Source organism: Mirounga angustirostris, unplaced genomic scaffold (genome assembly GCF_029215605.1).
Source record: "Mirounga angustirostris isolate CCGP_5_RB_7025 unplaced genomic scaffold, mMirAng1.0.hap1 SCAF_4, whole genome shotgun sequence".
NCBI classification, from domain to species: domain Eukaryota; kingdom Metazoa; phylum Chordata; class Mammalia; order Carnivora; family Phocidae; genus Mirounga; species Mirounga angustirostris.
Genome location: NW_026991712.1, coordinates 101056219 through 101081822, shown reverse-complemented (window position 1 = coordinate 101081822; position 25604 = coordinate 101056219). Strand labels below are relative to the sequence as shown.

The window sequence follows — 25604 nt, the reverse complement described above, 5'->3', positions numbered from 1 at the left end:
TAAAAGTAAGATTTTTTTTTTTTAGACTTGGAACTGCCATGTCGTAGCAGGTAGTTATCTTTAACAATACATTTAGCACTTCGTTTGTAATTATAGGTTACTTGACTGCCTTCCACACTGGATTGGAAACTCCTTGAAGAACAGGGACGGAGCCTTGTTCTCTTTTATATCCATAGCAATTAGTTTAGTGCCTGATACATAGTGGGCCCTTAATAAATAACCATGGAATGAAGCATCCTTTTAACAGTCTGCTTTCCTAAATCTCTGCTCTGTCCATTTTTATTTTTTATTCTTTTTATTGTCCCTCAATAATCTTTTCTGCCCTTGCTATCATTTACAATATCAAAATAATCTCATGCAGAATCTAGCAGGAGATGACCCTTGAGGATATTTTGTGGGAGTATTTAGTATTTTAAATAGTGGTGTTCCCTCCAGTTCCTTCAATACTTCCAGAGCCCTGTTGTGGGCACATGGGAGCTAATGAGGACAAGCTAGCCTCTGCCTTCAAGAAGCTTTATAAAGTAAATAGTTATTTACAAAGAAGAAGAAAATAAATGCTATGCAAGAGTTACATATAAGGAGCTGTGGGAACACAGAGGGAAGCAATTCATTGCAAACTCAGAGGGCTCAGTGGTAGCTACATAGAGGAGATGGCCTTTGAGCTGAGCTTTGAAGGAAGAGTAAACTGCTCTAAGAAGGAAGAAGAAAGAGAAGGGCATTACAGCTTAAGGAGACAAACGAAGCCTTGTCTTTAGCTTTCCTTTTAAATAATTTCCTTTTGTGGATCTATCTCAACAGTAATAAATGTTATGACTGTGTCACCCATGAATTAATCTAAATCCTGCTCAGCTGTCCTTATGTTTCCCACTACATAATACTGTAACATCATTTCTTACACTTGGCATATTCTCCCACTCTCTAAGATATCAATCATTAAACACAATTATGTAGGTGAAGGCACTTATAAAATGCAAAGTACTATACAAAATAGGGGAACGTGCTGTACAAGGCACTATAACTCTTACTATGTATTTGCAAGCTCAGTGATCACAAATCATAGGTACTTAACAGATGATGCAGAGAGTCAATTTAATAAATATTTATTGAAGCCTAACCAAGTAATTTTGGACAAGTTACTCATTTTAACTTTCAGAATTCCAGGTTCTTTTGTGTGGTTTTTGTGAAGGTTGACTGAAATAATTAACTTTGAAACCTGTAAAACATGGTATAAGAAAAAGTCACTCTTAATACATACCAGACCCTTGGTTTGACTCAGGCCTTTGCCTACCAAAATCTTTGCTGGAGAGATGAGACTTACATAATTGATATATATAATAATACATAACAATAGATGATTACATATCAAAGGCATGGGTACTGTCATTAAGTATCATGGGTTTGTGTCCTTGTTCAGATGCGGGAATAGTTAGAAAGATCACAATGAACATAGAATTCAAATACAAGCAACTTAACCTAGTTTATGTCCATAAACTCTGAAATACAGAGGGTCTTCCATAATCCTAGCCCAAATCTGTGTTCCTTCTTCTCCCAAAATACTTATTTAAGACTATATGACATTTTCACTGGCACACTAGACTATTGGTTTTACCATTGTTTTCCAGTTAGAAACATTTATAAAACTGCTTAGATGCCTTTTTAAAACTTGCTTCACAATGTTCCAGAACAAATCTTCATAACTTCATGAGTCTGCCTACCAGCCATCCTTAAAGTGCCATGAATTCATGCATGATTGCTGAGAACTTTATTCTGAAGGAATCTATCAAGAAATGGCAGAACATCAGTGTTACATTTTTCCCAGTTTATCTAATATTTGCGATATATAATATTATTACATATAATTCATTATTATCAGTGTTAAATTTCTAAAGTGTCTGAAGTTCAAGTCCCAGGTTAATTATACTGTAAGTTCATATTTGTATGAAAAATAACTTAAAAATGATCTCATGCATCTTGAGTAATGTTAATCCTCATATACAGGTGGAAAAGCCCCATTTTATAAATGAGAAAGCTGAGATTTGAAAAGGTTAATGACTTGCTCTAAGTCACAATAACTAATAAATAATAGATGTTGATTTATCACATATTTGTAAAGTTAATAATAATTAATTTTTTATTGAGTATACTCTACCGGGCATTGTATAAGTATGTAACATGTGTAAATTTAATCTTTGAATGAAAGCTTGAGTAGATTTAAGAAGGATGTAAATACACTGCCCTTGAGTTTTCAGAGTTTTTCAAAGCCATACTTTTTTCTTTTAATGGAAATGTCTTTTGTTAGTTAAGTAAGCACTTGGCAAAAGAACTTTGCAGTCGTTATTGATGCTCCTTAGCTTGGGTTGTCATAAAGCCTATCAAAGGCTTTCATAGAAATAATGCTAGAACAGATTCCTCTGGGCTCCATAGAATCAGAGGCATTGGGCTATTGACAAATTGATACCAGAAAAGAACTTTGAGATCTCTGGGGAAAAGGTAGCCTGCAATTTCACAGTGTAACTAATGGGAGAGCTTTACTGTGAAAATAGATTATTCATATAGTTCTGTCTGAAATGAGGAAGGCAGTTCTCAAATGTTGCTTCTGCTGGTTTTCTTGAATGGAAGTCCACAATTATCATAGGAAATCATGGGTAAAGTTCTCATTTCCATTTTAGAATAAATAATGTCAAGGAAAAAAAAACCCTCAATACTAGATTCTAATATAAATAATTTCAGGAAGCTCTAAATTCATGTTTATAATGAAGTAGTTACTAATCTATAAAATAAGACACTATGTTCAGGAAATATGCAAATCATATTCCTTGTTAATATTCTGGACAGCTTAAAATGTTTCTCTCTCAGTAATATCTTTACTCTAATCTGACCGTGTGCTTCTACCTTCACCTTCTCATGAGCAGCTCTGCTCCCTTGAGAAAAAATAGAAGTGGAACATTGAGGTGACATTTGCCAAGGTCAACAAAATAAACCCAGTACTAAATCTATTTTAAAATCATTCTCTTTTGAATTGCAACCTGGATGAACATAAAAACAAGTGCATAGTGTAATTTCCCGCCATATCTATGGCAGTATCTTTGATCTCTGTTCTATTTAACTGAATCCTCCAATCTTGGTACAGGTCTGTCAGTCTCTCAACCATAGAGGGCTGATCATAGAAACGACCAGCAACAAAATCTATAGAAATATCTTAAATATCTAAAAAATTGATCAAATTAACCAATTTTAAATATGCATCATGTTTTTGCCAGTCTGAAATTTTCCAAAGCCATCATGGAGTCCTCCATATGGCAGGCTGACCTTTTTTCCTACCAAACCCATACCCTCATTTATTGGTATGGCAAAAATAAAATGAACCATTTCAAAGGGGTTAATCTAGACATATATTCTTTGGCCCAGTAGTTTATGTATCAAATTCTGTTTTCTTGAGTGGGTGGATTTTATAGAGTATTTTAGAGCTTTTTTAATTGAAGTATAATTAATATACAGTGTTATATTAGTTTCAGGTGTACAATATGATTCAACAATGTATTTCTCATACTCATCAAGGTAACATCTTAATCCCCTTTATCTATTTCACCCATCCCCCCACCTACCCTCTGGCAACCACAGTTTGTCCTCTGTATTTGAGTCTGGCTTTTGTTTGTTATTTTTCCTTTGTTCATCTGTTTCTTATATTCCACATATGTGTGAAATCATATGGTATTTGTCTTTATCCGATGTATCTCAATTAGCATAATACCCTCTAGGTTCATCCATGTTGTTGCAAATGGCAAGATTTCATTCTTTTTTATAGCTGAGTAATATTACAATGTGTGTGTGTATGTATACACACATATATGTATATATACCACTTTTTTATATAGTATATGTATTCCATAGTATATATATCTCTGTATATATACATACACACCACATCTTTATTCATCTATCGGTGATACCTGGGTTGCTTCCATATCTTGGCTATTGTAAATAATGCTGCAATAAACATAGAAGAGCATATATCTTTTTGAATTAGTGTCTTTGTTGTTTTTTGGGGGTTTTTGGAGGGGAGGTAAATACCCAGTGGTAGAATTACTGGATTGTACAATAATTCTATTTTTAATTTTTTTGAGGAACCTCCAAACTGCTTTTCACGTTGGCTATACTAATTTGCATTCCCACCAACAATGCATGAGGGTTCCTTTTTCTCCACATCCTCACCAACACTTGTTATTTCTTGTGTTTTTGATTTTAGCCTTTCTGACTTGTGTAAAGTGATATGTCATTTTGGTTTTAATTTGCATTTTCCCGATGATTAGTGATGTTGAGCATCTTTTCATGTGTCTGATGGCCATCTGTATATCTTCTTTGGAAAAATGTCTATTCAGGTCCTCTGCCCATTTTTAATTGGTTTTTATTTATTTATTTTTTTTGGTGTTGAGTTGTGTAAGTTCTTTACATATTTTATATTAACCCCTTATGGATGTATCATTTGCAAATATATTCTCCAATTCAGTAGGTACCCTTTTTGTTTTGTTGATGATTTCCTTTGCTGTGCAAAAGCACTTTATTTTGGTGTAGTCCCAATAGTTTAATCTTGCTTTTGTTTCCCTTGCCTGAGGAGACATACCTAGAAAAATGTTTCTATGGACAGTGTCAAAGAAACTACTACCTATTTTCTTCTAGGAGTTTTATGGTTTCAGGTCTCACATTTAGGTCTTTAATCCATTATGAGTTTATTTTTTTGTATGATATAAGAACGTATGTTTAGTTTCCTTCTTTTGCATGTAGCTGTCCAGTTTTCCTAGTCACATCTGACACTGCCTTTTTTCCATTGTATACTCTTGCTTCCTTTGTCGTAAATTAATTGACTATATAAGTGTGGGTTTATTTCTGGACTCTCTGTTCTGTTCCATTGATCTATGTGTCTGTTTTTGTGCCATTACCATGCTGTTGTGATTACTACAGATTTGTAGTGTATGTTGAAATCTAGGTCTGTGGTATCTCCAGCTTTGTTCTTTCCTAGGATTGCTTTGGCTATTCGTGGTCTTTTGTCGCTCCATATAAATTTTAGGATTATTTATTCTAGTACTATGAAAAAGGTTGTTGATATGTTGATAGGGATTGCATTAATTCTGTAGATTGCTTTGGGTAGTATAGACATTTTAATCATATTTAGTCTCCCATCCATGAATTGGAATATATTTCCATTTGTTTGTATCATCTACAGTTTATTTAGTCAGCATTTCATGGTTTCCAGACTATAGTTCTTTTTCACCTTTTTGGTTAAGTTTCTTCCTAGGTTTTTATTCTTTTTGGTGTAATTGCAAATAGGATTGTTTTCTTAATTTCTCTTTCTGCTTCTTCAGTATTGGTGTATAAAAATGCAACAGATTTCTCTATATTAATTTTGCATCCTGCAACTTTACTGACTTCATTTATCAGTTCTAACAGCTTTTCTGTGGAGTCTTTTGGGTTTTCTACATAGAGTATCATGTCATCTGCAAATAGTGAAAGTTTTCTTTCTTTCTTACCAATTTATATGTCTTTGACCTTTTCTTCTTATCTGATTGCTGTGGTTAGAACTTCCAGTACTATGTCAAATAAAAGTGGTCAGAATGTACTTGTCTTGTTCCTGATTTTAGAGGAAAAACTCTCAGATTTTCACCATTGAATATGATGTTAGCTGTGGGTTTTTCATGTATCGTTTTTATTATGTTGAGGTATGTTCCCTCTAAACCTACTTTGTTGAGAGTTATTATCATGAATGGATGTTGTATTTTGTCAAATGCTTTTTCTGCACCTATTCAGGTGATCATATGATTTTTATCCTTTCTCTTGTTAATGTGATGTAGCACACTGATTGATTTGGAAGTATTGAACCATGCTGTATCCCTGGAATGAATCCCACTTGATTGTAGTGAATGATTTTTTTAAATGTATTGTTGGATTTGGCTTGCTAATATTTTGTTTAGGATTTTTGCACCTGTGTTCATCAGCGATATTGGTCTGTATTTTTCTTTTATTGCAGTGTCTTTATCTGGTTTTGGTATCAAGGTAATGCCCACTTCATAGAATAAATTTGGAAGCTTTTCCTCCTCTTCTATTTTTTGAATAGTTTGATAAAAATAGGTATTAACTCTTTAAATGTTAGTACAACGCATCTCTGAAGCCACCTGGTCTTAGACTTTTATTTGTTGGGAGTTTTTTTTATTACCAGTTCAATTTCATTGCTAGTGATCAGTCTGTTCTATTTCTTCCTGTTTCAGTTTTGGAAGATTATATGGTTTCTAGGTATTTATCCATTTCTTCTAGATTGTCCAATTTGTTGACATACAATTTTTCATAATATTTTCTTATTGTGCTTTGTATTTCTGTGGTGTCAGTTGTTATTTTTCCTCCTTCGTTTCTGATTTTATTTATTTGAGTTCTCTCTCTCTCCCTCTCTTTTCGATGAGTGTGGGTAAAGGTTTAACAATTTTGTTTATCTTTTTTACAAAGAACCAGATCCAGGTTTCATTGTTTTTGTAGTTTCTATTTCATTCATTCCTGCTTTAATCTTTAATATTTCCTTTCTTCTAGAGCTCTGGGCTTTGTTTGTTCTTCTTTTTCTAGCACCTTTAGGTGTAAGGTTAGGTTGTTTATTTGTTTTTTTTTTCTTGCTTCTTGAAAAGGCCTGTAATGCTATAATCTTCCCTCTTAGAACAGCTTTTGCTGTGTCCCAAAGATTTTAGACCATTGTGTTTTCATTTTCATTTGTCTCCATGTATTTTTTTTGGCGGGGGGAGACAGTTCTGTTTATTGTCAATGAAGAAACAAAGTGTGGAGGTGCTCTATACAAGTGGTAATGAGATACAAAAGAGGGGTGGGATGGAGAGGAGACATAATAATACACAGCATTATTCTGAGTGAGCTCTAGCTCTTCATTTTAACACTTGAACCAAGGAGAGAAAGACAGCCATCATTTTTCACTAAGGCTGCAGAAGAATGGAAACCCGACTCAGTTTATCAGCTGCTACAGGGTAGGCAGAGAAAGAGGCTATTTTAAGCTGATGTAAGAGGCCACTGGTGGTCTGTTGGGAGCCCCCATCCCCAGAGCAGAATGAATGCTGAAGGTGGTCCACAGCTGCAGTGGTGGCTGGTCCCGGCTCCCTAAGTCCTGGGCTTCTCTTGATTCTCAGTGATAGGCTTGTCAGTCAAATACAGTTGGCCGAAGTGGACCTGTCAGTGAATTACTCCAGTGTCTCCTTTGACTTTGTTCACTAGGGTTTGAATTTCTGTGGGATCCTTTACATTCTTAATTTCTCTGAAGCAACTGTCTTATCCTCCTGACAGCATAAGTTCTGTAATTATAGGTGCTGAAATGCTTGCTCTTTCAGCATCACCTAGTACAGAACTAACACTTGTGTACAGCTGGAGGCTGCCATTTTGGAAAGAAAAATAAATAAATAAATGGGTCCTCTTTGAGGAGGTCCAGAGTTTAACCTAATCCACAAAACTTCAGTCTCTGCAAAACCATGAACAAAATAAAGTAAAATGCAGCGGGGCTCAGTCTTGCCAGCAGGTGGGGCCTCGGCCTCGGTGAGCACTAGCCCTCCATGAATTGTTTTATTTCCTCTTTGATTTCTTGGTTGATCCATTCATTATTTAGTAGTATCTTACTTAGTCTCCATGTATTTGTAATTCTTTCCAGACTTTTTCCAGAGCTTCTTGTAACATGGTGTGATTGTCTTTTTAATAATGGAATCCTATGGGGTGTACATTTCTGTAAGGTCTTCCTGCCTGGAAGAAGGCAAGTTTGTAACTGAGAAGGAATCTATGGTAATTCGAATGGAGGAATACTAGTTCTGACAGGACTGGCCCTTGGCCAAGCTATGAGGTAGCAACACTTTCATTTGCTACGTACTCTACACCTGGTCTTTACAACTGTCCTTCATGGGTTTCACCCTCTTAGTGCCTTAAGTGGGAATTGGGAACCTCTAGGTGGGGAGGGGGGTCTTAATAGGAATAGTTTATGCTGCTACCCCTTCTAGAAACATCTACATTTTTATAGGATCACACAAAGAAGTAAATGACTATCTGCTAATAAAATTTTAAATGGTGAGCTATCCATTTTAGGTCAAGGAGTACTTTCTACTCTCTCTTCTTTCTGATACAACACCCAAGCCACTTTGCAATAGGCTGCTGTATGAGAGTCCAACCAGGGAAGCAGAACTAGTAGGAGATATATATTAAGAAAAGTATTGCAAAGAATTGGTTCATGTGATTATGGAGGCTGGCTAGGCAAGTCAGAAATTATAAGGCAGGTTTGGGCGCCTGGGTGGCTCAGTTGGTTAAGCGACTGCCTTCGGCTCAGGTCATGATCCTGGAGTCCCGGGATCGAGTCCCGCATCGGGCTCCCTGCTCGGCAGGGAGTCTGCTTCTCCCTCTGACCCTCCTCCCTCTCATGCTCTCTGTCTCTCATTCTCTCTCTCTCAAATAAATAAATAAAATCTTTAAAAAAAAAAGAAAGAAATTATAAGGCAGGCTGTCAGAAGGACAGGCTTGAACTCTCAAGCATGTTCTGAAGTTCCTCTCCATAGACACAATTTCTTCTTCTTCAGGAAAGCCTTGACTCTGCTCTTAGAGCCTTTCTGTTGATTGGTTTAGGCCCATCCTGACTATCTAGGATAATCTCCCTTACTTAAAAGCCAACTGATTATGGACTTCAATTATATCTATAAAATACCTCCATAGCAACACCTAAATTAGTGCTTGAATAACTGGTGGCTGTAGCTTAGTGAGTTGACACTTGAAAAAAACCATCACATCTGCTTTTTAAGAAAATTAAGAAAAGCATTTTCAAAGTGTTTAGCTATTTAGGTGTCTTACATAAAAATATACTTTAAGACCTAAAGGAAGTGAAGTTAAAGGGGTATTAGAGCCTAAAGAAGATAAATAAATAATTTCTCTTTTTTGGGGGAGCCGTGTCTATGTCCTACTTCAAAATTCAAGTGAGTGACAAATTTCAGTACCCATGCAATATTTTATTTATCTTTATGATCATCTTGGAGGTGATGATTTAATAGGATAATTTTACAGCCTTAATGAATGACAAATCAACTAATTACAAGCAAAAATTATTGTTACTGATGATGTTGGTAAAAAAGTAATTACTTAAATGGCAGATAGAGTATCATTAAGGTTAATAACCAGATATAAACTGAACATAATTATTGATGCTGATAATCAAAACCAGTTGGAAATGAATTAATTAGATGTACCATTTGGTATTATTTATGTTTTGTTTTAAAAACAGCTATTATAGGTCAGGTTTAGAAAACACATTGCGGGCGCCTGGGTGGCTCAGTGGTTAAGTGGCTGCCTTCAGCTCAGGTCATGATCCCAGGGTCCCGGGATCGAGCCCCACATCGGGCTCCCTGCTCAGCGGGAAGCCTGCTTCTCCCTCTCCCGCTCCCCCTGCTTGTGTTCCCTCTCTCTCTCTCTGTCTCTCTCTAAAAAAAAAAAAGAAAGAAAAGAAAACACATTGTAATTTATCAAGTAACCTTTGCTGACCCCAAAATAAAATAATAGACAACTGTTTTTCACATTATCAAATATATCTAGGCTCTCAATTCCTTTTTTTTTCTTTTGGAACTTTTTAATAAGAGTAGGCAATTAATAATGGGGCCATTATTACTTGTTGCACCATACAAATATTGAGTGTCCTAACCCACATTTTAATAAGACAAAATTTCATTATGTTGAAATGTAGACCTTAGTATATGAATAAAATCAGATTGACTCGTCTTACTTTGTCAGTTCAAAACCAGATACATTTTTTAGCATGACATTTCTGTATTTTCAAATCAATACCATACTCTGTGCCCTTTTTAATATTTAAAAATATAAATGGCTGGGTTATTGATGTTTGAAAATGCTCAGCAGGGTGCCTGGGTGGCTCAGTCGTTAAGCGTCTGCCTTCAGCTCAGGTCATGATCCCAGCGTCCTGGGATCTAGTCCCGCATCGGGCTCCCTGCTCTGCGGGAAGCCTGCTTCTCCCTCTCCCACTCCCCCTGCTTGTGTTCCTGCTCTCGCTATCTCTCTCTCTGTCAAATAAATAAATAAAATCTTAAAAAAAAAAAAAAAAAAGAAAATGCTCAGCAAATATTTAAATTTTTTTCTCATTACGTACGTGTTTAACTACAACACTTCCTGATTTTCTCTATCCATTCTGTACCAGCTCTGAGTTTTGGACTTAGATTCCTTCTATCTCCTAGCAAACATCTCTTTTTCCTCTCCACTGGCCTTTCACAGTCTTCTCAAAATCATTGGCAGAAGGCGCTGAAAGGAGGTTTAAGATTTGGGATTAAGGTTTTTCTTCCTTCAATGTGTCTGGCTGCCTCAAAGACACTGGGTTGTTTTTGAGTCTCCAAAGCTTGCGTTGGTCTGCTATTGTGTGCCCCAGCAGGGGCTCAGAGGCTCTCTGGCTGTTCTTTGCCAAGCTTCTGTGGGGCTCTGTGACTGCTGTAGTTCTCAGCATTAGTCACTACACACCTGCTGCATCTGTCACTTTATACTCCCTTTACCCGCCCCTCATAGACATAAGTGACCACCCATCTTCTGAAGACCCACAGTATTTCCAGAGACTCTAAAGTGACAATGATTAACCTTGTCTGGGTCAGTATGGTTGCCCAAGGCTGAACTATACTCATCACTGATTTTCTAGTCTCACTTGCGCATAGGGACATAGAAATACTTTTATCAACGGCCTGGATTTTTCTGGGGGAGTGGGGAAAGGAAGGGAGATGGTGGATGAGGGATCCAGGAGTCTTTAGAACCAGATTTTAACTTATTCTTCACTCTCTTGCTTTCCTTCCTTTACCAACTTGACAATCTAGTATATATGCTATTTATTTGCTTTAGTTGTTAAATGCTCTTCAGATAGCCACTTGACTATATAGCAAGCATTTTGCTTGTTGCTTGTTTAATCCTCAGACAGTTATGAGGTAGGTATTATTGTCCTTATTTTAGTCTTGAGAACACTGAGACTCCAAGAAGTCAAATAGTTTTTTCTGTCATCACAAAGCTAGTAAGGACTGAGGTGGGGCTCATCCCAATTCCAAAACCTATATTCTGCGAGGAGAATTCTTGGAGACGTAACAATAATATATTAAAAGCTAACTTCTAATGAGTGCCAACCATGTATGAGGCACTATTATAAGAACTTCTAAATGTGCTAACTCATAACAACTCCAATAATTAAGTAATGTGATTGCCCTATTTTTCAAATGAGGAGGGTGGAGCACAGAGAAGTTATATCATTGCCTAAAGCCACACAATTAGCGTAAATCTTGGCAGTCTGGTTTAAACTTCTTATGTTTGACTTGTATGCTATGGCATAATTCGTGAAGCCAAAATTCCAGAATCCAAGACTTAAAATTGCCTTAACTATACTGTCACTAGGTAAGAAAAGTGGCCAATCATTTGGTTCAGCCATTCTTAGAATGTGGCAACCATTGGCTTTGCTTTTTAAAAGTTGTCCTAAAAGGAAATGGAATTTTGGTGAAATCAATTTGATTAAGGGTTTGCCTTAAATTATAGACTGCTTTTTCCATATCCTCTCACTGGGGACTTTCATAAACATAAATTCACTAATTGATACTTGAAAAATACAAAAAACAAAAACAAAAACAAAAAACCCCACCGTAGCATTTTTAAAAGCAATAGGTACTTGATAGAATGCTTATGGTATGTTAAAATAATTTTTCTTGGAAACTCTAAAGTAGAGAACTTGGTAGTATCCTTCTGCAATCTCTGTACTATGAACTTGACTTTTGAGAACAGCTGACTTTCTAGAGAAATCACCTCATTCAGAAGAGAAGACTTTTCTGTTTCCAGATTGGTATGAGATTGGTACAGGAGAGCTCAGTAACAAATTAACTGGTCCACAGGAACATCATAATGGCTCTGTAGTAGGAATTGAAATTATACTTCACTTGTAAGCCATTATATGATATTTATCAAAGAATAAAAGTAGCAGCACTTTAAAGATTTACTGAGATATATCCAGCCAGGATGCATTTTTTTCAGTGCACCTTAAAAATCTCCTCATAATTCACTGTTCTAGAGGTCTTTTCCATTTTCTATTTATTATCCATTTTCTATTTCTATTTCCTTTACTGCTTTATGCTTTTTAATTTTTTTTTATTTCTAGGGTTGGATACAGTATAGTCTAGAATACAGAAAGACTTGAAATTCTTTAGAAATACCAATTTTGGTGTGCCTGGGTGGCTCAGTTGTTAAGCGTCTGCCTTCGGCTCAGGTCATGATCCTGGGGTCCTGGGATCGAGCCCCTCATCAGACTCCCTGCTCTGTGGGAAGCCTGCTTCTCCTTCTCCCACTCCCCCTGGTGATGTTCCCTCTCTCACTGTGTCTCTTTCTGTCAAATAAATAAATACAATCTTAAAAAAAAATACCAATTTCAAAGCCTTGGTTGAAAGGGATTGATGTTTCTCTTTTTCAGTGATAGATGAATTGAATATCCCATACTTCTGTTTGTTTGTTTTTATCTGTTTGTTTGTTGTTTAGGGCAGGGAAGAAGTAAAGAATTGGGCCAATGTTTCTTTGACAACGAAATATGACCTACAACACTGCTTTCCCTGGAAAATTATATGCCAAACCCAGCATCTTTCAATAATGTTCCAACACACCTGCTACCTTGGAAGTAAAGGTTTTACAGCTCTCTGGATCTTAAGGAAGACCATACCTATCTGGTGAAAGTAGTGTGAGATGTTTAAGAAGTTCTTAGTTAAAGCAATGAAACAAAATGAGAAAATAATCATAGCTCTTTATTCTTGCCCACCATTCTAAGATAGATAAGCAAATCTTAGGCATCAAAAAACTTCATTGTCACATTGAGTGTTTACTCTTAGTCCTGGAAGAGAGATTTGAGTTTTAGAATTCATTTTCTGTAGAATTTAAATCTTGTTCTAATTCCTTCAGAAATTTCTGATCTTGATGAATCAATACATTACACTAGTCAATACTATTATTGGGAGAAGAAAATTGAGTCCTGTTCAGGATTAATGTGGCATAAACAGTAATATCTCACTGCAGAAATGTATGTCAAGATCGTTTTTATTTGATCTTGAGATTTCAGTCTTCTAAACAAACAAATTTAATCCAATCACTACAACAATATTTGAATAGTATCTGCATGTGAATCATCTCTACTTAATGATGGCATTTATTGGGTGTTTTATGCTACATTTTCTGTTCTTTATAATAACCCTGTGAGGTACCTATCATGGTCCTCAATTTATAAATGAATAAAAGAATCAAAGAGGTTCAGTAACTTGTCCAGGGACACACTGCTAATGTTTTGAGTTGAATTCCCTGAATTTCCACTGTGGAATCCAGCAATTTGGTTGGATGTTTGCCCTTTAGCTAAAATACACATGCCTTCTTGCTTATTTTCTTAATTCTTTGCTTTTTCATCTCCCTCCTTCTTCTCTGACCCTTCTTAGAAGGACTTTTATTCTTCTGTAGAAACTCTAGTAAGCTATAGACAATTTTTATTGCTAAAGCTTTCCCTAACCACTCCCTGCCACCGCCCTTGCAAGGCTGATTTTTATGGCCTTCCAAAGTGCTCCCAAAACTTCTTGTCTATGCCTGTGAGAGCACTGTGCTATGATCTCCTGTTTGTTTGTGTAGTCACCTATTAAAGCAAGGACCTCACTCTCTGCTGGGATGTTTTTAAGAAATGCCAATGTTTGAATCCTACCGAAGTTATTAAACTTCAAGTTATTACACTTGAAAGCTTGGGCTTTCACTGCCAATAATTAATGGCTGACTGTGACTCAAAGCCAAATATATGATTCCAAATGCTGTTTTCTTAACCATTATACACTACTGCTTTGCAGATATTCTTGAAAAATGTAAATATTAAAAATCAATCATTTAAATGTATTTGCATATTCTGTTTTATAACAAGATTCTTTTATTTTTAATTTTATATTTAATATTTCTAATAATTAGAGACTTCTATGGTCTAGGTGAAATGGAAGTAAATTTGAGCTTGTTTTCCTTTTTTTTTTTTTTAATTTTTTTTTTTTTAATTTGAGAGAGAGAATGAGATAGAGAGAGCATGAGAGGGAGGTGGGTCAGAGGGAGAAGCAGACTCCCTGCCGAGCAGGGAGCCCGATGCGGGACTCGATCCCGGGACTCCAGGACCATGACCTGAGCCGAAGGCAGTCGCTTAACCAACTGAGCCACCCAGGTGCCCGAGCTTGTTTTCCTTGAAGCGACTACGTTTCACAGGCTTAAGAGATGACGGATGCTTTCACAAAATAAAAAGCACTTGAAAAATATACTAAACAAATTAAAATGATATTAAAAAAAAAGAAATGCCAGGGTTTGGGGCCTATCTTTGGAGATGAAGTTCACAGATTGTTTAATTGCTCAGGTAATTTTAATGCAAATTCAGAGTCGAGAATGAAATATTAGCCTATACATTTTTCAAAGGCAAAGATAATTCAGCCTTATTCATAGAATTTAGTACCATCCCTGATATATAACAGATACTTAATAAACAGTGGTTGCTTGAATGAATGAATAAATGAATGAACTTCAAAATGTTGACCTATATGTTTGCAATGTAAATATTTTATTTTTTTACTTGACTAATATATGGTTGATAAATGCATGAATGCTGGAATATCGCTAAGTATTCAATAGCACTTATAATATTGGCTTCAGATTCAGCTAGTGCTTTCTGAATTTCTCAACTAAGTTGTACTTGCCCAGCAGACCTCAACACAGTAGTTCTTCTAGAATGCTTCATAAAAACTCCAAACTCAAGAAGAAGCAATTTATTGGGATGACTGAAGTACAACCATACTGCAAGCAGAGTGTGAGGTTTCTTTTCAAGTCTATCCTGGGGTTTGAAGGATCTCTACCTACTGGTATGTTCTATCTTGCTCATTTTGTGATGGAAAGCAAGAGGCATTATAGAATTCAACAACCTGAAAAGGGATCCTGGTCCTAGCACACACCAGGCTACTGCCTTGGGCAACTTAATAGGAGAAATTGATTATTACCCTAGGTAGCCATCAGGATATGACTAGATTTCTTAGAGCTATAAGAACATTAAGTGGGGTTTTCAGAACTGTAATATATACTTTAGGTCTCACTTCAATGGCAATCAATGCTCAGTCTCCCTTTCAAAGACTGGAAAACATGCTGGTGTAATTAATGTCACTGAGGTATTGTTTTTCCCTTTCCTTTCTGTTTGTTTGTTTTCCTAAGAGAGTTAGGCAAGTTACAAGACAGACGTCTTCTATGAAAAACTATTATGTAATTTGAAACAAAATGCCAGTCTCTAATTATAGTGAGGTATTGGGGGACAACGGGTAAATTTGCTTGAATGAGATCAATCATAGAAATTCTCTAGGGCACCATATTTCAACTTGGCATGCAAATTCCAAACTCATTTACAATATGCATGGTGAGAACCACAAGAAGTTCTAAGGCCAGTTTTGGAAAGATTCATAACTTTGTCAGTTGGTTATGTTCTGCATAGGATCATAAGTAATTTTAGTGTTGACAAGTACAGATTTTTGCTGGGGGCAGTTTGAGATTAAATTCAGCAATTCAGTACAAATCAATAGCTACTTATTGAGGACCCTCTATTTTCAAGGCCGGGCACTGCGAGGGAAAGGAAGTTGAGTAAGACAAGGTTCCTACCCTCAAAGAACTTTCTGTGGCATGGGAAAACTGCAGCTTTTGATTATAAAATAAAGTCTTGTTGCAAAGAAACTAATGGTTTATAGAGTAGAATGATGGTAGGGGATAATGATTAAGGGAAAGCCAAATGGTTGCCCATTCCCTATGGATACCCTTTCTCCCCCCATTCAACTGCACTCAGCAACTCATTTGATAAGGGAGATACTGGAGTTCCTCCTTATCTGTGGGGGATATGTTCCAAGACCCCCAGTGGATACCTAAAACCATAGATAGTACTGAACCCAATGTTTTTTCCTAAACATGGTAAAGTTTAATTTGTAAATTAGTCACAGTAAGAGATTAACAATAACTCACAATAAAGTAGAACAATTACAACAATATACCATAATAAAAGTTATGTGAATGTGTTCTCTCTCTCTCTCTCTCAAAATATCTTACTGTACTCTACTTACCCTTCTTCTTGTGATGATGTGAGATGACAAAATGCCTATGTGATGAGTTGAAGTGAGGGGAATGACGTAGGCATTGTGACATAGTGTTAAGCTACTATTGACCTTCTGATGATATGTCAGAAGGAAGATGTCATCTGCTTCCAAACTGCAGTTGGCCAAAGGTAACCAAAACGTCAGAAAGCACAGCCACAGATAAGGGGGGTCTACTGTATACGTTATTTGTTTCTGAAATTGGAGTAAAAATCACTAGGCATTTTCACAGACATGAAAAGCATACCTTTACTCTTGGGATGCCTGGGTGGCACAGTCGGTTAAGCATCTGCCTTTGGCTTAGGTCATGATCCCGGGATCCTGGGATTGAGCCCCGCATCAGGCTCCTTGCTCAGCACGGAACCTGCTTCTCCCCTCTCTCTCTCTGCCGCTCCCCCTGCTTGTGCTTTCTCTCTCTCTCTGTCAAATAAATAAATAAATAAATTTTGAAAAAAATCCCTAGGCGTTTTCATAGACATGAAAAGCATACCTTTACTCTAAGTATTTGAATCCAAGATGCTTTGGAGAAAGAATTCCACTGAATTAACTCTTATAAATAACTGAGTTGTATTGATTTTCAACTAAGGAATTTAAGGGTTGCCTATACTCATTTATTAGCAAAGTGCAAATCTTAACATCACCATTAAGTGCGTTAGTTGACAGGAATGAATTGCATGTACTCCTACAGTAAAGCTCAAGGACGCTATGGTGCTTATCTAAATGGGAGTATACTGAAAATCTGTAGGTTAAATACAGCGCTGTACTACATTAGGGAATTCATTAAAATGGATAAACAATATAATTGTTCATAATCTATATTTGCAAAGGTTTCTAATTTTCATATACCACACCCAGGTTGCCTCAATTGCCATTTCCTCCTGTTATTTCCATTCAATTCTTATTGCCATTTGCCTCGTTTGGTGCCTTTTTACCTCTCATTTGAACAAGCATCCAAACTCTAAAGCAGAGTTTCTTAGCCATGGAGCAATTGGCGTGTGGAGCTGGCTAATTCCTTGTAGATGGCTGTCCTGTACATTGTGGGCTGTTGAGCAGCATCCCTGGCCTCTAACCACCGGACACCAGTAGCACACACCCCCAGTTGTGACTAACAAAATATCTCCAGGCATTGCCAAATGTCCCCCTGGGGAGCAAAATTGCCCCAGTGGAGAACCATTCATCTAAGGCAATTTTCTAAATATTCTTCCTTCGTCTCACCTCTATTCATGATAGCTGCCATTTTAATGGTTCTAATCCTTGCTTTCATTATGTTACTCATGTGCTCCCAAACTTCCAGTGACTTTTTACCCTAGTTTTCAGGCCTTTATTGCCCTTACCCCATCCTTTTTAAGTTTCATTTTCAGCAGAATACTACCTGCATCTGTTAACAAGTAAGAGCATTACACAACCATGAAAAGCAGTTTCCTGTTCCATTCTTCTCTTCTTTCATGTCTAAGGCAACTTTAAGAAGACTGTTTTTAATTTACTTGTAGCAGTTTTCTCCATGGTTCTAGGTATAGTTACATTTTTGTTTATTTGACTTACCAATTTTAGGCAATATCTATTGGCTCTTTGTTTTAAAGATGGGGTACCTCGGGTATATAATTTGCCTTTCCCCCCCTCTTCTTTCCATTTCTTGACATGTGATTATTTGTAGTCATACATGGTAATCTTGAAAAAATAATAAATTATTGGTCAACCAACTTTCAAGAGCACATTGCTGCACCCTCTGAAGCTGAGTGGGATAGAGACCCAGTTAATATTTCTCAACCCTTCTGTTTAGTAAGATGAGACTTTCACTGCTTTTTTTTTTTTTTTACCTTTTCTTCCCCTTTTCCATATTCCACCTTCTGTTAGCTCTACTTTTATTTACATTACCATTTACAGTGTTGACATTTTCATTCTGTCTTGCAAATACAACCAAGTCTTCTATGCTATATTCTTAGGTTGACTCTTTAAGTTGAAAGCCAGTAAACCAAATTTACATTATTATGACTATGCAGACACTTCTCACTGTCAGGTCAAGTACAGAACTATAATTTTAATTTCTTCTCCATTGGTCCAATGGCATAATCCTTGAATCACTTGAAGGAGAAAGATCAGTGCTGTAGTGTCACATAACTTCTTTCTTCAACTGTCATCAGCTCTGAAAAATATGGCATATTTTACATTGATTCATAAATAGCCCATATTTTTCTTGGGTTTTTTTTTAGTCTAGTTAACATCCATCACCATACATAGTTACAGTTTTTTCTTATGATAAGTACTTTTTAATTTTTTATCTTTTAAGTTATTATTTTAATTCCAGTGAGTTAACATACACTGAGATATTAGTTTCAGGTGTACAATATAGTGATTCAACACTTCCATACATCATCCAGTGCTCATCACAACAAGTGCACTCCTTATCCCCATCACCTATTTAACCCATCCCCCCATCTACCTCTCCTCTAGTAACCATCAGTTTATTCTCTATAATTAAGAGTCTGTTTATTTCTTGTGATAAGAACTTTAAGATCTACTATCTTGTCAAATTCTGAACATACAATACAGTATTATTAACTATAGTTACCGTGTTGTGCATTAGATCTTGTGAGTTTTTATTTGCTTTGTTTCTTGCACTATTTGTCTATTTTTCTTTTTTTTTTTTAAGATTTATTTATTTATTTGAGAGAGCGAGAATGAGAGAGAGTACATGAGGGGGGGAGGGTCAGAGGGAGAAGCAGGCTCCTCGCTGAGCAGGGAGCCCGATGTGGGACTTGATCCCGGGACTCCAGGATCATGACCTGAGCCGAAGGCAGTCGCTTAACCAACTGAGCCACCCAGGCGCCCCTATTTGTCTATTTTTCTTCACATTTCCTCACATTTATCATGCGGATCGATCTCTTTTCCCACATGCCCAACTCCATGCTTAGGGCTTCTTTTCATTGTTTTCCTAGGTTGGACCCACAGTTTCCTGAATCCTATGTCTGTGTAATTTTTGTTTTATCTTCATTTTGCTAGAGTATAGGTTCAAGCAACTAACAAATAAAAAGTGTATTGTGTGATTAAAAATTTCCCTCTTCAAAAAAAAAAAAAATTTTCCCTCTTCTACTCTCACTGTGATTGATAGGTTGAACATAAAATTCTAAATTAAAAATATTTTTGTTTATAATTCTAAAGGTATAGTTAGACATAGGGCTGCTGAAAGGGATACACTTTTTTCTTTTCTTGACATATTTTTTCTCTCTTGTGGCACTAAGTTAGACCATGGTAACATACAATACCAAAATCTTAGTAGCTTGTCACATGTTAGCTGTGGGTATCTCTATCTTGGCCTCATTTGTCTTCTAAGTATGGAATCTAGACTAAAGGAAGTATCCCTACCAGGATGCTCAACTCTTGACAAGAGAAAGGAACTATGATAGAACCAAATGTTGAGACTTAAAGCTCCTGCTTATATTATTTCCACTCACATTCAAACCAGTCACATGTCCAAGCCTGACACCAATGGAGCAGGATTCATTCCTTCTTAGAGTCTTTCTTCTCTAGCATCCCACACCCCCCCACCCCATCCCATAGGAAGGAGCCTCAGGGAAGGGCCCTGAGGGATGGGCCATATAGAGAGGGAAGTGACTAAGTAGGAACAATACTATAATATACCACATTTTAGAATTTTAGAACATCCTCTTTATTCTTGGAGTTCTGAAATTTTATGATTATGTATTGAGATGGTTATTTTATTCATCCATTATGCTGGGAACTTGGTGGATCCAAAGACTCATATCCTTCTTGTGGGAAAGATTCCTCAATTATTCTCCTTCCTGTTTTTCACTCATTCTTCCTAGAAGTTGAACACCTGAATTGCTTTTATATGTATCTTTTATCTTTTTTATTTTTAGACATATATTCCATTATTTTGTCTTTTTGCTTTATGATATATTTCAAGGCATTTATTTCCCGCTGATCTTTAAAAAATTGACAATAATAAATTATTGTTTTGATTTTTATTTTCTCAAAATATTTTTTAAAGATTTTATTTATTTATTTGACAGAGAGAGACACAGCGAGAGAGGGAACACAAGCAGGGGGAGTGGGAGAGGAAGTATCAGGCTTCCCGCGGAGGAGGGAGCCTGATGCAGGGCTTGATCCCAGGACACTGGGATCATGACCTGAGCTGAAGGCAGACGCTTAATGACTGAGCCACGAGGCGCCCCTATTTTCTCAAAATGTTTTGTTCTTGTTTTACAAATATAAAATGTTCTTGAATCTCTGAGTAGATGAATCCGATTATTTTAATGTCCTTTTCTATTTCCTGAATTATCTCCATTTCCCTGTGTGTACTTCCTGATTCTCTTTTCAAGAATTTCTGACTAGAAGCACTGTGAGGGAATAGGCCTAGTTTGGCTTTAGGAAATAGCATGTCTGGTGATGACTGTCTGATACGCAAGAATACCAAGGCTCCACTATGAGACTACAGTATCCACACAGGAGTCTTACCTTTGTCCAGACAATTAACTGAAGGTTTTTTTCTAACTCTTACCAGCTACACTCCAGAGAGTGCCATATATTTTCCTTTCCAAAGACAGGAACATGAATTGATACCCATCCTTGGGAACAAGATAGGAAATGCACTAAAGTGCATGCTTCTCTTTGAAGAGCCCATTAAGAAATGAAAACATATTTGCATTTCTATAAGGTTGTGATTTTCACAAAACTTGTATTTTATACTGGTATGGAAGACTCAATCAACCCTTTGACTTAGTAAGCATAATAATTAAGCTGGTCTGCTTCTCTGTGCTCTTTCGCAATGTCAGTGTGAATGTTAGATGATTTGATGAAGGGCCCTAGAGCACAAGCTTTCACTTTTTTTTAATCTAAAATTAACGGTAATGCATTTTACATTAAGACTCAGTAAACACATATAAACATAAATATGCATTTAACAGAAATAAAAATTCACAAAATGCCATACAATATACAAACCAATTTATATCTTTCTTTCTATTTCAGATATTAAAATTCTGATCAAGACTTACTAAATGTATTTTATGACTCATTAACAACTTTATAGTATATAAAACAGTACTATAGAAATCCTATGAAGTAAATAAAAATGTGCTCTGGGTTTTCAAGTAAATGTCACAAATTACCAACTCTAAAGATATTTCCTTTATTTTTTAACATTATTTTAAAACTCGGAGTCTTATTATGTGTGTTTTACATAACAGTTCTTAGCAAGCTTTGTTATCTGGGTATTTTCTCCAAAATTCAAACTTAGAGGAAAACCTACCAAGCTAAAATGCAGAAGTGACCCAATGATTGCTTAGTATAATAATGGGTATATGTGGTCATTGTCTTAACTGGGATATTATGTGGTCAGTATTGCTTGTTTTGGGGGGCATGGGATTTGCAACATAGGTCAAACAATTTTCAAAAAAAATATTTAAGCATTGTTTCTCGATTTAGGTCCACTTCTATATGTTGAGGTAACCCTAAGGGTGGCTAGAAACAAATAGCTCAAGGACTGTGCTGCAGGTTTCCCTCTGCCACGTGGCTGCTTGTGCCTAAAGCTCTCCTAAATATTTTGGTAAAAAAAGTGTATCACATTTGCACAAGATTAGTCGAACACTCTTTAAGATTGATTAAAATCTAGGACTAGCAGAGCAAACGATTCAACAGAAAGCATGAGGCATGTGTAGTTATGTTATACAAGGAAAATAACTCTGTATTCAGGACAACTTTCTTAGAAAACCAGAGACAATGGCAGTGAATTCTAAATCAAAATACACTGCAGTGAAATAACCCATGACTGAAAAGGAACTGTGAGCACACCCATGGTTAACATCAATTGATTATGTGTTGAGTAAATGAAGGTTTGTTTTCAATTGTTATTTGGGGAATTGAGTACCTTTCAAGTAGCAAGAAAGTTGCATAAATGCACAGTTTTAAGTGGATTCTTTCATGCTACTGAAAAATCTTAAGTGTTGGTTAACTTATATAAAAGAGAAAGTAAAATACTTTGGGGTTTTTTTTTTCCCCTACTAGGGGTTGGGAAGATAATGGCTTTTTAAAGTTTTCCAGAACCCTTCCAAAGAAGTGTTGTTGCAGATTCTTTTAAGTAATAGCCACACAAATAATCACAGATTACAACAGTGTCATACAACTCCATTAACTAGGTGAAGGAAAAATAGCAACATTTTCATTTTAATGAGATGTCAGCTTCCTCCCTGGCTGTACCACGCATCTTAATGTCCTTGCTGTCTACACTGACTTGGGGCTCCAAGGCTCTGTCATTACTTGGCAATTCCTTTCTCTAATTTCTTGTGACACACGGTGCTTAAATCCACAAGAAATGTGAGGTGAGGCAGAGAGAATTCCTGCAGACTGACTTGCTATATGCAGAATGCTCATTTGCATTATTCATTAGATAAGAGCACTGATTTGCATCTCATCCTGGTTGTCTCCTTTAAGTGAAAAAATACTGGAGAACACTCCATATTCCCCCAATTTTTTATATTAATAATAATTATTAGGGGAATTATGCTTGATTGCTGTCCTAGATTGTGTCCTGCACCGTTGGAAATTCCTCTTAAAAAAAATCCTAAACACCCCCAAATCCCCAAACCAATGTGATTTTCCCCTTTGTGTTTAAAATATTTAAAGCTTTAACATTTGATGAAAGATTTGAATACATAAATACATTTTATTGAAATGCAAAACGAGACATTTATTTATGATCTATATCTAACATTAGGAATGGGAAGGAGGAGGGAGTGGGAAAAAAAAATGCAGGCACAAGTACAGCATTTGAGTCTCCCTAAATCTCATTTTAGAGAAATTTCCTAGCAACAGAACATGCCACAGATTAAAAGATACTGCTGGTAATAAATCCTTCCCCTCTTGATGGTCAAATCCAAGTAATGAAATTTTGCTTCGCATTTTCTCTTAAGAAGCAATGACCAATTAGGATTAAATTTTCTTGGGGCACCTGGGTCGCTCAGTTGGTTGGGCATCTGCCTTTGGCTCAGGTCATGATCTCAGCATCCTGTGATCAAGCACTGCATCGGGCTCCCCGCTCAGCCGGGAGTCTGCTTCTCCCTCCCCCTGCTCTTGCGCTCTTGCTCGCTCCCTCTCTCTCCCCCGCCCTCTCAAATAAATAAATAAAATCTTTTTTTAAAAAAAGATTGTTTTCTTATAAGCTTTAACCCCATCATTATAAAAAATATATATTTATTGATATCCTAATGTGGGTAGAGCTCTGCTGGCCTCTAGAGTTCCTGTGATAGGTACAAGAAAAACAATAAAATATCCTTCTCTCCTTGGTCTATAGTCTCAATATCCCATGGCCACAGTAATCTTCTAAGTGCTCGCCATTTCCTTGGCACAGGGGCTCTAGGGCTTTATTTATGTACTTGAGCAATTCTCCAGTATTCTGAGGTGCAGGCTGCACAGGGGACTCTGATCTGCAGTCTCACCTTCAGTTGGAACCTCTGGTGCATTGACCAAGGGGAGCAGGACATCTTGTGGATGGCAGCTTTGATTCTTCTCAGGAGAGAAGGGAGCAGAGGAGCCCAAGACTCATTCTCCCACCAGCTGATTTGTCGCTGTTCAGTTGCTCCCTAAATAAATAATGGCATTCTGTTGAAGGTTACAGTGAATCTAGTGTTGTGGATCAATCACAACATCCAAAAATGAAGTGAAATTTCTATGGTATCAAGGTGACTTGTAACCAGAAGCATGGTGTCTGGCAGGCTGGGATGGTTTGTTTCTGAGTAGAGGTTTCATACAAATTGCACATTGTTTCATCAACACAGCTAACAGAAGATTGAATCAATTCTTTTGCTCTACTTGTCCATGTCTCTCAAGGCCTTTAATTCACTAGTGGAAGAGGTTATCAAAAACATTTATTATCCTTGTTTATGGGGTGCCCCCTCACCCAACTGCTGTTTATTCTTATCTGGTTCCTGTGATTAATGCTGTGAAGCAAAGCAGCTACTTCTGTTCTTTATGGCTGTGTCTGGCATACTGCAGTGTTTAAGGCTTTCTGGCATCCCATTAAGGAACACCATTTTTGAATAGCCCTCGTTTACAAACGACTGAAACTGGAATCCTGTCCAAGATTTGATTTTTGGCCAGTGGCCAGTTAGGTCAACTTCAAATTGTGTTTTTCTTGCAAGCATGATTGTTTAAAGATATTTTGCCACTTCAAACACTCAAAGGTTTTCAAATAATGAAGTTCTTTTTTCACTTATTTAATTAGGCCAGAATAGTGACCTTTCAAGTAACAAACATTAATATTAAAAATTTGGGGCATCTTATGCTTAGTTGTATTAGTTTCAGATGATTATGTAATTTGGATAACATCAATCTTTTATTTTTGTTAATGTCATAAAAGGCTTGTAGTGCCATGCTTCATAAAAATGTCACTGGTAAGCTATTTCAACTATAAAAGTATTACTGTGGTTTCAGAATCCTGAATGAACTAAAGAGGTTACATTTGAATGTCTCATACACATTTCAGAAATAACATGGCCAAACAACAACTGTGATTTACCATTCTGCCCACTTCCCTTCCCTTCACTCAAAAACAATTACTAATCATCTCGGCAAGCGGTATTGTCATTCTCCCATTTGCGTAAGCCAAAAGTCTAGTAGCCATTTTTGGTAAATACTATCAGCCACTGTCCACCCTCTGTCCACAACTATTCACATCCTTTCCACACACAAAAGACATCTGACCCGTCCCTCAAAATTCCCAGGGTCTCATCTTATTACTTGAAGTCCAGGATGCAGTCATCCAAATCAGTTCCAGGGGCCAATGAGGCTCCTTAGATGCAGTTCTTCTAGCATGGTTCTTTTCAATCTCTGAAGAGCTGTGAGTAAAAGACTCCAATGATCTTCCTCCCATATACCCCACATGCAGTGGAGGTCAGGCACAGGATAAACACTATAAATATTCTCGTTAAAAAAGGGAAGGAGGAATAGGAGGCACAAAGGTCACTGTCCAACAACAGTTCTGAAATTCAGTTGAGCACATCTTGGCAGTTCCTTGATAGGGCCTCAGATCTGCTTCTTAGCAGTTGCTTTCCCCAGCTGCTGGATCCATCTTCTTCAGCATTTGGTTTTACTCCCTGAGTTATTCTGCCTTCCATAAGAAATGGCCTGTGTTTGTAGCTGACTAGATTAGTCATCCTGTGTCCGGCCCAAAGTAGTTCATGGATCGAAAGACCAAACCCCTTTCATTTTATGGTGTAACTACTCCTTTCAATCCAAGCTAATACAGTTCCTTTAAAATTTTTTGGCCTCTGATGTATCAGTACAGAAATCCACTATGTTAGACAAGAGACATGCCCAGAAATTTCTTCAATTTATGCCTTTTTCTCCCATGGACTCCCTGTGAAGCTGCTATAAGACAAACCATTAAGA

The 25604-nt window shown here is 36.8% G+C and overlaps 1 protein-coding gene and 1 pseudogene across 2 annotated transcripts in view; one reads left to right on the top strand and one right to left on the bottom strand.

The window, feature by feature from the left end:
• Positions 1 to 25604, top strand: part of NTNG1 (netrin G1) — a 310825-nt gene that overhangs the window by 17434 nt on the left and 267787 nt on the right. The gene's annotated exons all lie outside the window — the stretch shown is intronic.
• On the bottom strand, positions 7144 to 7418 carry LOC123859316 (LYR motif-containing protein 4-like; annotated as a pseudogene).